The 13,945-nt window shown below is 47.9% G+C and overlaps 1 protein-coding gene across 1 annotated transcript in view; it reads right to left on the bottom strand.

The window, feature by feature from the left end:
- galnt14 (UDP-N-acetyl-alpha-D-galactosamine:polypeptide N-acetylgalactosaminyltransferase 14 (GalNAc-T14)) overlaps nucleotides 1-13,626 on the bottom strand; it is a 433,271-nt gene extending 419,645 nt beyond the window's left edge. Inside the window, exon 1 of the mRNA XM_087984284.1 lies at nucleotides 13,508-13,626. The gene's annotated coding sequence lies outside the window, so the exon portion shown is untranslated. The remainder of the gene's footprint in view (nucleotides 1-13,507) is intronic.
- Nucleotides 13,627-13,945: the final 319 nt, after the last annotated feature.

Below are 13,945 nucleotides of genomic sequence, written 5' to 3'. Positions count from 1 at the left end.
TGGATTGACCCCAGAGGTCTGAGAGGAAGCTACAGATGGTAGGAAGGTTTCAAACTCTGACTGATCTACGAATAATGAACTGCTGTTCAAGGCAAGATGAAATGTTGACAGGAACACTCAGTGAAGGAAACTTCTGAATTTTATGTTAATCGGTTTCAGAGATGTCAGTTCTCTGCTTAACCAACGTCAGTTTCGAACCTTCTGGGATGACAGCGCGTGGCAAATACTGAAACAGCTCTCCCAACTGTGACAGACTGGCAGTTCTAATTGGTACATTGCTCATTCGAATTCAGAACGCGGGAAGACTATGGTCCAATTATTCAGGGCTGTATTAAAGATTTCTGTTTTTTTTTGTCCTGTCCACTGACAACAGAGTTCAATTCCCAAAACACATTTCATTCGAGATCTTGCTGCCAAGGTAACACCTGTGATTGCGGATAGGACTTGGTAGAAATTCAAAGCCAGGGGTTTAAGAGTGTGGGCACGTATGTGCTGTCAAAGCATGTTAAAACTCTGCTTAAGTTTCTAAAAGTTGCTCAGGGAGTTTCACAGAACTGAGCCAACTACAAATCCAGTGTGGTAGTGCGGCAATGTTGAAATCTCTCCCGCGTAGGGTCAAACTTACCCTGTTTTCAAAGTCTGAGTCTCCGTGACTGGCATATTTCACCTTGAAGTGCACACCTATATTTATATCAGTCTTTTCCAGACCTTCGGGTAGTGCAGAAAATGTAGCAGGCAATTTCTACACAGCAAGCTCCCACAAAAAGCAATGTGGTAATGATCAAATAATCTGGTGTGAGCAGAGGCTGATACATTCTTGAAGACGGCAGGGAGAATCCCCAGGTCTTCTTAGGACTCAGCTGCCAAAGCCTTTTGAATGAATACTCACCCCAGCAATCGTCATTGTCTCTGACCATCAAGCTGACAAAATCGTCGTGCTCACTGGTTAACCGAACCTCTCTGGCCCAACAACACATACATGCCGTGTTACAATCTCAGCAGATGTCACTACACAGTGAAATCTGGCTTGATGGATCATTCTTTTCACAGTTAATGTCACTCACTGAACTAGTCACAGCGAGGCTGCAGAGTGTCTTTAACAATGGAAGATTATTGTACAAAAAAGCCAGGCTATCTAAATGAAGAATGCAATTGTAAACTTCTTAAAAAACAAAAGCTTATCCTGTTTCCCAACACTATCCTGACAGAAACTCAAACCCAGAGATATATCAGCTTTCTAAATTTGATATAACTGACTCTTCCACGTGCTTTTCTATGAATTGTGATGTCTTTGTTAATGGAGACTCAGAAGATTGAATCATTGACTTTCACAGCTTTGAATAGATCACCAGTTCAGATCGCCAATATCAGGGCTCATAGCTGAAGCAGTAACGCAGAGAGTTGAATAAGCTGCCCACCCATCTATCCCACCCAAACTGTGGGTCCGCTAGGTGGATGACATCACTGTCATCACAAAACCAAACAATACATACAACACCATCAACAATACCCTGAAAGGCATCAAGTTCACAAAAGAGCAGGAGAATGATAACAGACTCCCATTCCGAGGTGTGACAGTTGAACGTACAGTTAATGGAGAGATTCAAACCAGCGTCTACAGAAAAACAACACACACAGACCAAATATTGCGTTAAAAATCACACAACACCAGGTTATAGTCCAACAGCTTTAATTGGAAGCACTAACTTTCGGAGCGCTGCTCCTTCATAACCACCTGATGAAGGAGCGATGCTCCGAAAGCTAGTGCTTCCAATTAAACCCGTTGGACTATAACCTGGTGTTGTGTGAGTTTTAACTTTGTACACCCCAGTCCAACGCCGGCATCTCCAAATCATGACCAAATACTAAACTTCAGAAGCAATCATCCCAACACCCACAAACAGAGCTGCATCAAGGCATTACTTCAAGGACCTACATCACACTGCAGCAAGAACTACAACAAGCAGAAGAAAACTATCTAACAACTTTTTCAAGAAAAACGTGTATCCATGAAACACAATCCACTGATTCCTCAGAAACAAACCCAAACAAGCAGGCACAACACAACCAAAACCTACAGCCACATTACCTCACGTCAAAGATGTATCAGAAATGACTTCCAGACTACTCAGACCCCTTGGCATCGTGATAGCCCACAAACCTACCAACAGACTTAACCAGCGACTAATAAACCAAAAGGACCCATTCGATACCACCAGCAAAACTAACGTCATTTACAAGATACCATGCAAGAACCGTAAAAAACTCTACATCGGACAAACTAGCAGGAAACTTGCCACCAGGATACATGAACACCAACTGGCCACCAAAAGACATGATCCACTCTCACTAGTTTCTATACATACAGACAAAGAAGACACCACTTTGACTGGGACAACACACACATCCTTGGAAGGTGAAACAAAGACACGCATGAGAATTCTTAGAGGCACGGCTTTCTAACCAGAACTCCATCAATAAACACATCGACTTAGACCTTATTCACCTTCCCTTGAAAAATAGAACAGGAAATGACATCACCCAAGAAACCAAGACCTATAAATAGAGGCAGGATATACCACCAGCGCTTCACCGGTGACTCTCTGATGATGTGACTGAGTATGGTGACAAAACGTCTGAAACCCAACCTTCCAGCTCAGTGAGCTAACTTAGACACATATCATCAACCTGAGCTACATATCTTCTCAAAGATCATTAACCTTGGGATTGCTAACCCTACACTCCTGGATTGGACGTTGCACGGTTAGATCGAGGGGACTTCCCTGAGTTGTTGTATTGATGCGGTTGTGGGAGAGTAACTATAGTTCCTTTTGACTCCAACATTCTCTCCCACCCAGCCCAAACCGGCAGAATTTCAGAAAGGCGGACATGTCCCTAGGGAGGCCGGTCAGGGTGACACACAGGTACAGCAGCTTATGAGGAAGGCAAATGGAATAGTTGCCTTTATTACAGGAGGTGTTCAGGACAGGAGCAGTCAGGTCCAGCTTCACTTATACAGCACTACAGTTAAACGTGGTTATCTAACAAGCCCGCCCTCACCCCCACCCCTCCATAAGCCACCCACCCCCCTGTACAGGTAAGGGTGGATTAGCCATGTTAAACTGCCCATAGTGCCCAGGGGTGTACAGGTTAGGGTGGATTAGCCATGTTAAACTGCCCATAGTGCCCAGGGGTGTACAGGTTAGGGTGGATTAGCCATGTTAAACTGCCCATAGTGCCCAGGGGTGTACAGGTTAGGGTGGATTAGCCATGTTAAACTGCCCATACTGCCCAGGGGTGTACAGGTTAGGGTGGATTAGCCAAGTTAAACTGCCCATAGTGCCCAGGGGTGTACAGGTTAGACTGGATTAGCCATGTTAAACTGCCCATAATGCACACGGGTGTACAGGTTAGAGTGGATTAGCCAAGTTAAACTGCCCATAGTGCCCAGCGGTGTACAGGTTAGAGTGGATTAGCCAAGTTAAACTGCCCATAGTGCCCAGGGGTGTACAGGTTAGACTGGATTAGCCAAGTTAAACTGCCCTTAGTGCCCAGGGGTGTACAGGTTAGGGTAGATTAGCGAAGTTAAACTGCCCATAGTGCCCAGGGGTGTAGAGGTTAGGGTGGATTAGCCAAGTTAAACCGCCCATTGAGCCCAGGGGTGTTAGGGTGGATTAGTCTTGTTAAACTGCACATAGTGCCCAGCGGTGTACAGGTTAGGGTGGATTAGCCAAGTTAAACTGCCCATACTGCCCAGGGGTGTACAGGTTAGGGTGGATTAGCCAAGTTAAACTGCCCATAGTGCCCAGGGGTGTACAGGTTAGGGTGGTTTAGCCAAGTTCAACTGCTCATAGTGCCCAGGGGTGTACAGGTTAGGATGGATTAGCCAAGTTAAACTGCCCATAGTGCCCAGGGGTGTACAGGTTAGGGTGGTTTAGCCAAGTTCAACTGCTCATAGTGCCCAGGGGTGGACAGGTTAGGGTGGTTTAGCTATGTTAAACTGCCCATACTGCCCAGGAGTGTATAGGTTAGGGTGGATTAGCCAAGTTAAACTGTCCATAGTGCCCAGGGATGTACAGGTTAGGGTGGATTAGCCAAGTTAAACTGCACATAGTGCCCGAGGTGTACAGGTTAGGGTGGATTAGCCAAGTTAAACTGCCCATATTGCCCAGGGGTGTACAGGTTAGGGTGGATTAGCCAAATTAAACTGCCCATACTGCCCAGGGGTGAACTGGTTAGGGTGGATTAGCCAAGTTAAACTGCCCATAGTGCCCGAGGTGTACAGGTTAGGGTGGATTAGCCAAGTTAAATTGCCCATAGTGCCCAGGGGTGTACAGGTTAGGGTGGATTAGCCATGTTAGACTGCACATAGTGCCCAGGGGTGTACTGGTTAGGTGGATTAGCCATGTTAAACTGCCCATAGCGCCCAGGGGTGTACAGGTTAGGGTGGATTAGCCAAGTTAAACTGCCCATAGTGCCCAGGGGCGTACAGGTTAGGGTGGATTAGCCATGTTAAACTGCACATAGTGCCCAGGGGTGTACAGGTTAGGGTGGATTAGCCATGTTAGACTGCACATAGTGCCCAGGGGTGTACAGGTTAGGGTGGATTAGCCATGTTAAACTGCCCATAGTGCCCAGGGGTGTACAGGTTAGGGTGGATTAGCCATGTTAAACTGCACATAGTGCCCAGGGGTGTACAGGTTAGGGTGGATTAGCCATGTTAGACTGCACATAGTGCCCAGGGGTGTACTGGTTAGGTGGATTAGCCATGTTAAACTGCCCATAGCGCCCAGGGGTGTACAGGTTAGGGTGGATTAGCCAAGTTAAACTGCCCATAGTGCCCAGGGGCGTACAGGTTAGGGTGGATTAGCCATGTTAAACTGCACATAGTGCCCAGGGGTGTACTGGTTAGGTGGATTAGCCATGTTAAACTGCCCATAGTGCCCAGGGGTGTACAGGTTAGTGTAGATTAGCCATGTTAAACTGCCCATAGTGCCCAGGGGCGTACAGGTTAGGGTGGATTAGCCAAGTTAAATTGCCCATAGTGCCCAGGGGTGTACAGGTTAGTGTAGATTAGCCATGTTAAACTGCCCATAGTGCCCAGGGGCGTACAGGTTAGGGTGGATTAGCCAAGTTAAACTGCCCATAGTGCCCAGGGGTGTACAGGTTAGTGTAGATTAGCCATGTTAAACTGCCCATAGTGCCCAGGAGCGTACAGGTTAGGGTGGATTATCCATGTTAAACTGCCCATAGTGCCCAGGGGCGTACAGGTTAGGGTGGATTAGCCAAGTTAAACTGCCCATAGTGCCCAGGGGTGTACAGGTTAGGGAGGATTAGCCAAGTTAAACTGCCCATAGTGCCCAGGGGTGTACAGGTTAGGGTGGATTAGCCAAGTTAAACTGCCCATAGTGTCCAGGGATGTACAGGTTAGGGTGGTTTAGCCATGTTATACTGCCCATAGTGCCCAGCGGTGTACAGGTTAGGGTGGTTTAGCCATGTTATACGGCCCATAGTGCCCAGGAGTGTACAGGTTAGGGAGGCTTAGCCATGTTAAACTGCACATCGTGCCCAGGGGTGTACAGGTTAGGGTGGATTAGCCATGTTAAACTGCCCATAGTGCTCAGGGGTGTACAGGTTAGGGTGGATTAGCTATGTTAAACTGCCTATAGTGCCCCGGGGTGTTGAGGTTAGGGTGGATTAGCCATGTTACACTGCCCATACTGCCCAGGGGTGTACAGGTTAGTGTGGATTAGCCATGTTAAACTGCCCATAGTGCCCAGGGGTGTACTGGTTAGGGTGGATTAGCCATGTTAAACTGCACATAGTGCCCGGGGTGTACAGGTTAGGGTGGATTAGCCATGGGAAATGCGGGGTTACAGGGATAGGAAAGGGGCTGTATCTGGGCATCAGTGGGGACCTGTTGGTCTGAGCACTGTCAGAATTCTCTGATAATGGCCCTCCTTAAAGCTTCCCTCTTTGACCAAGCCCGTAGCACTGCCTGCTGTTCCCTGAGTTTCCCTGAGCAGTTAAAGTGTGGAACTCTCTGCCACAGGGAGAGGCAGATGTGAGGGGATCAGATGGGTTTTAACAGAATGTCGACAAGTTGATGAGGGATTCAGGGTTATACGGTACAATCTGCAGGATAAAAGTCGGTTCGAGAAGCACAGAAACAGGCATGTATTTGCTGAGCTGAGTGGCTTGTCTCTGTATATTCTATAGAATTCTCTGTGACATAACCTTCTAATCCTTTCTGCTATGCATTTACCCAGCTTTCCCGTTCAATATATCTCTACCAGCATCTCAATTACAATTGGTACTGTACAGTTTCACATGCTAACCACTCTCCAGGGAAAGGACGTCCTGCTAAATTCCTTGTTAAAGCTCATTCCCTTATAGGGTCCTGTAGATTTGGTCCCTCTCATCACTGGGAACATTGTCTCCCTGTGTGCCCTATCTAAGCCTCTCAAAGGCTTGAAGTCTTTGCTAATCTAGTGAAAAGAGCCCCCAGCTGCTGGATTCTTCCTGATAGGTACAACCTTTCAATTCTGGCATTTACTGAGGTGAAAATGTGTTGCTGGAAAAGCGCAGCAGGCCAGGCAGCATCCAAGGAGCAGGAGAATCGACATTTCGGGCATGAGCCCTTCTTCAGGAATCTTTCAGTTCTGGAATTTATCCTATTTTTCACTTTACTGAGTACCTTTTTCCTAACATTGAGACTTCCAAGGACAGGACTTATACACTTAATGCTAATGTGCTGGGAGGTGTTGCTGAACAAAGAGACCTTGGAGTGCAGATTCATAGCTCCTTGAAAGTAGAGTCGCAGCTAGATAGAATAGTGAAGGCGGCATTTGGTATGCTTTCCTTTACTGGTCAGAGTATTGAGTACAGGAGTTGGGCTTATGCCCGAAACGTCGATTCTCCTGTTCCCTGGATGCTGCCTGACCTGCTGCGCTTTTCCAGCAACACATTTCCAGCTCCCTACAGGAGTTGGGAGGTCATGTTGTGGCTGTACAGGACATTGGTTAGGCCACTGTTGGAATATTGCGTGCAATTCTGGTCTCCTTCCTATTGGAAAGATGTTGTGAAACTTGAAAGTGTTCAGAAAAGATTTACAAGGATGTTGCCAGGGTTGGAGGATCTGAGCTACAGGGAGAGGCTGAACAGGCTGGGGCTGTTTTCCCTGGAGCGTTGGAGACTGAGGGGTGACCTTATAGAAGTTTACAAAATTATGAGGGACACGGATAGGGTAAATAGGCAAAGTCTTTTCCCTGGGGTCGGGGAGTCCAGAACTAGAGGGCATAGGTTTAAGGTGAGAGGGGAAAGATATAAAAGAGACCTGAGGGGCAACATTTTCACACAGAGGGTGGTACGTGTATGGAATGAGCTGCCAGAGGATGTGGTGGAGGCTGGTACAATTACAACATTTAAGAGGTATTTGGATGGGTATATGAATAGGAAGGGTTTGGGAGGGATATGGGCCGGGTGCTGGCAGGTGGGTTGGGATATGGATGAGTCAGATGGATGGGTTGGACCGAAGGGTCTGGCTCTGTGCTGTATGTCTCTACCACAGCTGGAACAGCAGCACAGAAAATTAAACACAGTCTGTACACTGTGCTGGGGTCCCAGTAGTAGAGGGTACAGAGTGAAAGGATGACTTATTCAGGAGGAATGTGGAAGGGCCCATTACTGCTTCCCGATTTCTACAGATCCACAAGACAAGGTCTTGAAATTCAGATCACCGTTAATGGGAAACATTTTGTTGAGGGGGAGAAGCTGAAAAATACAGGAAGAGGTGTGGAGAGAAGTCGCCAGTTATGAAAGTGACCAGTATTGTTCATTTTCAGGGGAGCATTGAAGAAACAGGGTAGTTGGAAGACGGCTTTCTCAACCTGGGCTTCCTGTTTCAGGACACTGTGATTGTGAAGGCAGCCATGAGTCAGAGGGGAGGGTGGAGCGGATAGTTGGGAAGGGAGATTGGCAGGTAGGACAGGTCATGGGGATGGTGCTGAGCTGGAAGGCTGGAACTGGGGTAAGGTCGGGGGAGGGGAAATGAGGAAGCTGGTGAAGTCCACATTGATGCCCTGGGGTTGGGTTCCGAGACGGATAGGAATCTTCCTTCCCACCTATCCACTCCACCCTCCTCTTTGACCTATCACCTTTACCCCCACCTCCATCCACCAATAGCACTCTCAGCTACCTTCTCCCCCAGCCCCACCCCGCTCCCATTTATCTCTCCACCCCCGAGGCTCCCAACCTCATTCCTGATGAAGGGGTGGGGCCCGAAACATCGATTTTCCTGCTCCTCGGATGCTGCCTGAACCTGCTGCGTTTTTCCAGCACCTCTCTAATCTTGACCTTGGTCAATTAATCTATGTAGAGGTCCCATCTCTGTTGCCTCTTTTGAAGAGAATCATCATTTTACGGAAGAGACCATGCATTTCCCAGCAGACATTGCAGTGGCATGCAACATGTTTGCCATCATAAATACATCCTCCCTCAGGAAAAAAAACCCAGAGCAGGAAGTGACACTCATCCAAAAGTCCGAGGTGTCCATTAGAGATGATCATAACCTGTCCAGGAGTCTCCAACCGAAGGTAGAAGATGTGCTAACTGCACAGTGCCCACTGAACATCCACAGACCGGATGCTTCAACACTTAATACAAGCAGTAACTCAGTTCAGTGAACAATGAACAGTCAAAGATTCTCGAGCTACAAAGCTGCCAGCTGACACCAGCGACCACGTTCCAGACACACAGCCAAGGTGCTGGGGTTCCCTTCATCACTCAGCCCAAACCCTCGAGCATTTAAAACTGAGCGGCACCTCGCTCAATCTCAGTATCAAAGGGAGCTTGAATAGATCAACGTTCAACAGACGTCTGGACCCATCTTCTGAAGCCAACTCCTGACCTAAAAGGCCAATTGTTAGCTGCCATGCAACAAAATCTTGAAGGCTAAAAGGCAAGATTTCCTATTCATTTCGTGGGTGTCACTGACTGGGCCCAGGATTTATTGCCCGCCCCTAGTTGCCCCCTTGAGAAGGTGGGGGTGAGCTGCCTTCTTGAACCGCTGCAGCCCACCTGCTGTAGGTTGACCCACAATGCCCTTAGGGAGGGAATTCCAGGATTCTGATCCAGTGAAAATGCAGGAACAGTGAGTGGTTTGGAGGGGAACATGCAGGGGCTGGTGTTCCCATGTAGCTGCTGCCCTTGTCCTTCTAGATGGAAGTGGTTGTGGGTGTGGAAGGTGCTGTCTGAGGATCTTTGGTGAATTTCTGCAGGGCATCTTGTAGATAGTACACACTGCTGCTACTGAGCGTTGATGGTGGAGGGAGGGGATGCTTGTGGAAAGATTATGTATTTCCCAAACTCCTACACAGAGACAGTAATTATTCAAAGTTTGTGAGAAGATTTGTAGCTCGGGTGCTCGTTGCTGTGGTTCTGTTCGCCGAGCTGGAAGTTTTTGTTGCAAACATTTCGTCCCCTGTCTAGGTGACATCCTCAGTGCTTGGGAGCCTCCTGTGAAGCGCTTCTGTGGTGTTTCCTCCGGCATTTATAGTGGCCTGTCCCTGCCGCTTCCGGTTGTCAGTTTCAGCTGTCCGCTGTAGTGGCCGGTATATTGGGTCCAGGTCGATGTGTTTGTTGATGGAGTTTGTGGATGAGTGCCATGCTTCTAGGAATTCCCTGGCTGTTCTTTGTTTCGCTTGCCCTATAATGGTAGTGTTGTCCCAGTCGAATTCATGTTGCTTGTCGTCTGCGTGTGTGGCTACTAGGGATAGCTGGTCGTGGCGTTTCGTGGCTAGTTGATGTTCGTGGATGCGGATCGTTAGCTGTCTTCCTGTTTGTCCTATGTAGCGTTTTGTGCAGTCCTTGCATGGGATTTTGTACACTACATTAGTTTTGCTCATGCTGGGTATCGGGTCCTTCGTTCTGGTGAGTTGTTGTCTGAGCGTGGCTGTTGGTTTGTGTGCTGTTATAAGTCCTAGTGGTCGCAGTAGTCTGGCTGTCATTTCAGAGATGTTCTTGATGTATGGTAGTGTGGCTAGTCCGTTGGGTTGCGGCATGTCCTTGTTCCGTTGTCTCTCCCTTAGGCATCTGTTGATGAAATTGCGCGGGTATCCGTTTTTGGCGAATACCTTGTACAGGTGTTCCTCTTCCTCTTTTTGCAGTTCTGGTGTGCTGCAGTGTGTTGTGGCCCTTTTGAATAGTGTCTTGATGCAACTTCGTTTGTGTGTATTGGGGTGGTTGCTTTCATAGTTCAGGACTTGGTCTGTGTGTGTGCCTTTCCTGTAAACCTTAGTGGTGAATTCTCCGTTTGGTGTTCTCTGTACCCTCACGTCTAGGAATGGGAGTTGGTTGTCCTTTTCTTCCTCTCTCGTGAATCGGATTCCTGTGAGTGTGGAGTTGATGATCCGGTGTGTTTTCTCTATTTCCGTGTTTTTAATGATTACAAACGTGTCATCGACGTATCTGACCCAGAGTTTGGGTTGAATTTGTGGTAAGACTGTTTGTTCTAACCTTTGCATAACTGCTTCTGCTATGAGTCCCGAGATCGGTAAGCCCAAGAGGAAGAGGAACACCTAAACAAGGTATTCGCAAAAAACTCAATGTTGTGCCGCCCTGTCATACCAATCTGAAGCCCATCTAACCTACACTATTCCATGTACGTCCATATGCCTATCCAATGGCAACTTAAATGTACTTAAATCTACTACCGTTGCAGGCAAAGCCTTACTACTCTCTGGGTAAAGAAACTACCTCTGACATCTGTCCTATATCTATCACCCCTCAATTTAAAGCTATGCCCCCTCAAGTTCACCGTCACCATACTTGGAAAAAGGCTCTCCCTGTCCACCCTATCTAACCCTCTGATTATCTTATATGTCTCTATTAAGTCACCTCTCAACCTTCTTCTCTCCAATGAAAACAGCCTCAAGTCCCTCAGCCTTTCCTCGTAAGACCTTCCCTCCATACCAGGCAACATCCTAGTAAGTCTCCTCTGCACCCTTTCCAAAGCTTCCACATCCTTCTTATATGCGGTGACCAGAACTGTACACAATACTCCAAGTGCGGCCACACCAGAGTTTTGTACAGCTGCAGCATAACCTCATGGTCCGGGAACTCGATCCCTCTATTAATAAAAGCTAAAACACTGTATGCCTTCTTAACAACCCTGTCAACCTGGGTGGCAACTTTCAAGGATCTGTGTACATGGACACCAAGATCTCTCTGCTCATCTACACTACCAAGAATCTTACCATTAGCCCAGTACTTTACATTCCGGTTACTCCGACCAAAGTGAATCACCTCACACTTGTCCACATTAAACTCCATTTGCCACCTCTCAGCCCAGCTCTGCAGCTTATCTATGTCTCTCTGTAACCTACAACATCCTTTGTCACTAGCCACAACTCCACCGACCTTAGTGTCGTCTGCAAATTTACTAACCCACCCTTCTACGCCCTCATCCAGGTCGTTTATAAAAATGACGAACAGCAGTGGACCCAACACCGACCCTTGCGGTACACGGCTCGTAACTGGACTCCAGGATGAACATTTCCCATCAACCACCCTCTGTCTTCTTTCAGCAAGCCAATTACTGACCCAAACTGCTGTATCTCCCACAATCCCATTCCTCTGCATTTTGTACAATAGCCTACAGTGGGGAACCTTATCGAACGCCTTGCTGAAATCCATATACACCACATCAACCGGTTTACTCTCATCTACCTATATCTATCACCCCTCAATTTAAAACAATGCCCAGGGGCTGTTTTCCCTGGAGCATTGCAGGCTGAGGGGTGACCTTATAGAGATTTATAAAATCATGAGGGGCATGGATAGGATAAATAGACAAAGTATTTTCCCTGGGGTTGGGGAGTCCAGAACTAGAGGGCATAGATTTATGGTGAGAGGGGAAAGATATAAAAGAGACCTAAGGGGTAACTTTTTCACACAGAGGGTGGTACGTGTATGGAATGAGCTGCCAGAGGATGTGGTGGAGGCTGGTACAATTGCAACATATAAAAGGCATTTGGATGGGTATATGAATAGGAAGGGTTTGGAGGGATATGGGCCGGGTGCTGGCAGGTGGGACTAGATTGGGTTGGGATATCTGGTCGGCATGGACGGGTTGGACCGAAGGGTCTGTTTCCGTGCTGTACATCTCTATGACTCTGCAACAATACGGAGAAGGAAAGAACTTGGGAAGGCAAAGGGTTAATTGTTTCTCTATCGATATCTCCTGAACATGTGTGAAAGGAGCCTTGCTGTGGTGGTGCCTGATGACAGGAGGTGCAGCCTGAGTTGGCAGGTGATACCCACAGTTAATGCTCTCCTGTCTATCAGTATACCTCCCTGTGGCCTATTAACGTGCACTCAGCTGGTGGGAGACCTGATCTGAAACGGAAACTGGTGACATGACCTTCTCCAGACCATCTGGGCTGCGCCATTTACCAAGAGTTCTCTCACAGAGAGATGGCTGTTCTCAAGGTCAAAGTAAGTGAATCACAGTCCGTGCTGTACATCCCCATGCCTCTTAAGTGTAGAAGATCAGAAGAGGCATGGATAGGGAGAATGCTCTCAGTCTTTTTCCCAGGATTGGGGAATCGAGGACTAGAGGGCGTCAGTTTAAAGTGAGAGGGGAAAAGAATAGAGAGGGTGGTACGCATATGGAATGAGCTGCCAGTGGAAGACGTTGAGGCAGGTACATTAACACCATTTAAAAGGCATTTGGACAAATACATGGATTAGGAAAAGATTAGAAGGGTATGGGTTAGGGAAATGGGGTTAGTGTGAATGGACAGTTTGGTCAGCACGGACCAGTTTGGGCTGAACAGCCTGTTTCCGCGCTGTAGGACTCTACGAGTCCATAACCCGAACAGACCGATCTTGACAGCCCAGTTAAATTATAACACGTTCTTGGAAATAACAGGATCTTATTCCGGGAACCTACTGGCCTGTTAACAAGTGTTAAATCAGCAAGTTATCAGACCAAAATATGCTGAAGCAGTCATGTTCATTGTTCCGAGACATGTAAATATTAATCATTGAAATCTCTACATGCTTGGCTCAGGGTTACTCTGGCAATTAAGTGTCATGTCGTGGAAATTATCGGGTGTGATTAAGATCAGGTTTGGAGTTACTTTGCAAAATAAGAGAACAAGAGGAGATTACATCTGAATTTACACAGTATGAGCATTCGGTCACCCCAGCCTGTCCTGCTACTCAGGAAGGTGCTGGCTGTTTGTGTTTTGAATGCTGTACTCCTACCTGCCCCCCGATAACCCTTCATCCTTCGACTTTGCGAGGATCATCCCCCCCCCCGGCCCCTCTGTCTTCAAACGATGCAGTTACTTTCGCCACCTTCTGAAGCAGAGGCAGTCAGGGTCAGACAAACCGCAGGTAAAAACGTCCTCCCCACCTCGGCCCTGAAAGGGTGGCTCCACACGCCCCACGCTCAGCCGGTCAAGACCAGTCTTACACTTCAATCAGACAAGTGCTGACTCACCTCAACTCCAGCTGGAACCAGACCAGCCTGCCCAAACCTTCCTCACAACACCATCCAATTATTCCAGCGATCAACCGTGGAAAACTTCTCGGAACCCGCTTTTAATGGCCTCCTTCCTTCACGGACCACCGGAACACCCAGGCCCCTCTGCAACGCCAAATTCTTCACTCAGTCTCCACTGACGTAATGCTCTCCTTTTCATCCTTGCTGGTGATATGAGCACACTTCCAGACCCACTCCCCTCCCTATCTCTGTAAACCCCTCCAGACCCACTCCCCTCCCTATCTCTGTAATCCCCTCCAGACCCACTCCCCTCCCTATCTCTGTAATCCCTTCCAGACCCACTCCCCTCCCTATCTCTGTAATCCCCTCCAGACCCACTCCCCTCCCTATCTCTGTAACCCCCTCCAGACCCACTCCCCTCCCTATCTCTGTAAT

Source organism: Chiloscyllium plagiosum, unplaced genomic scaffold, assembly GCF_037043375.1.
Source record: "Chiloscyllium plagiosum isolate Xiang-an unplaced genomic scaffold, Cpla_swu_hap1 HiC_scaffold_3, whole genome shotgun sequence".
Lineage (NCBI taxonomy): Eukaryota > Metazoa > Chordata > Chondrichthyes > Orectolobiformes > Hemiscylliidae > Chiloscyllium > Chiloscyllium plagiosum.
The sequence above is the reverse complement of the archived record's forward strand: the minus strand, read 5'-3'. Positions and strand labels throughout refer to the sequence as shown.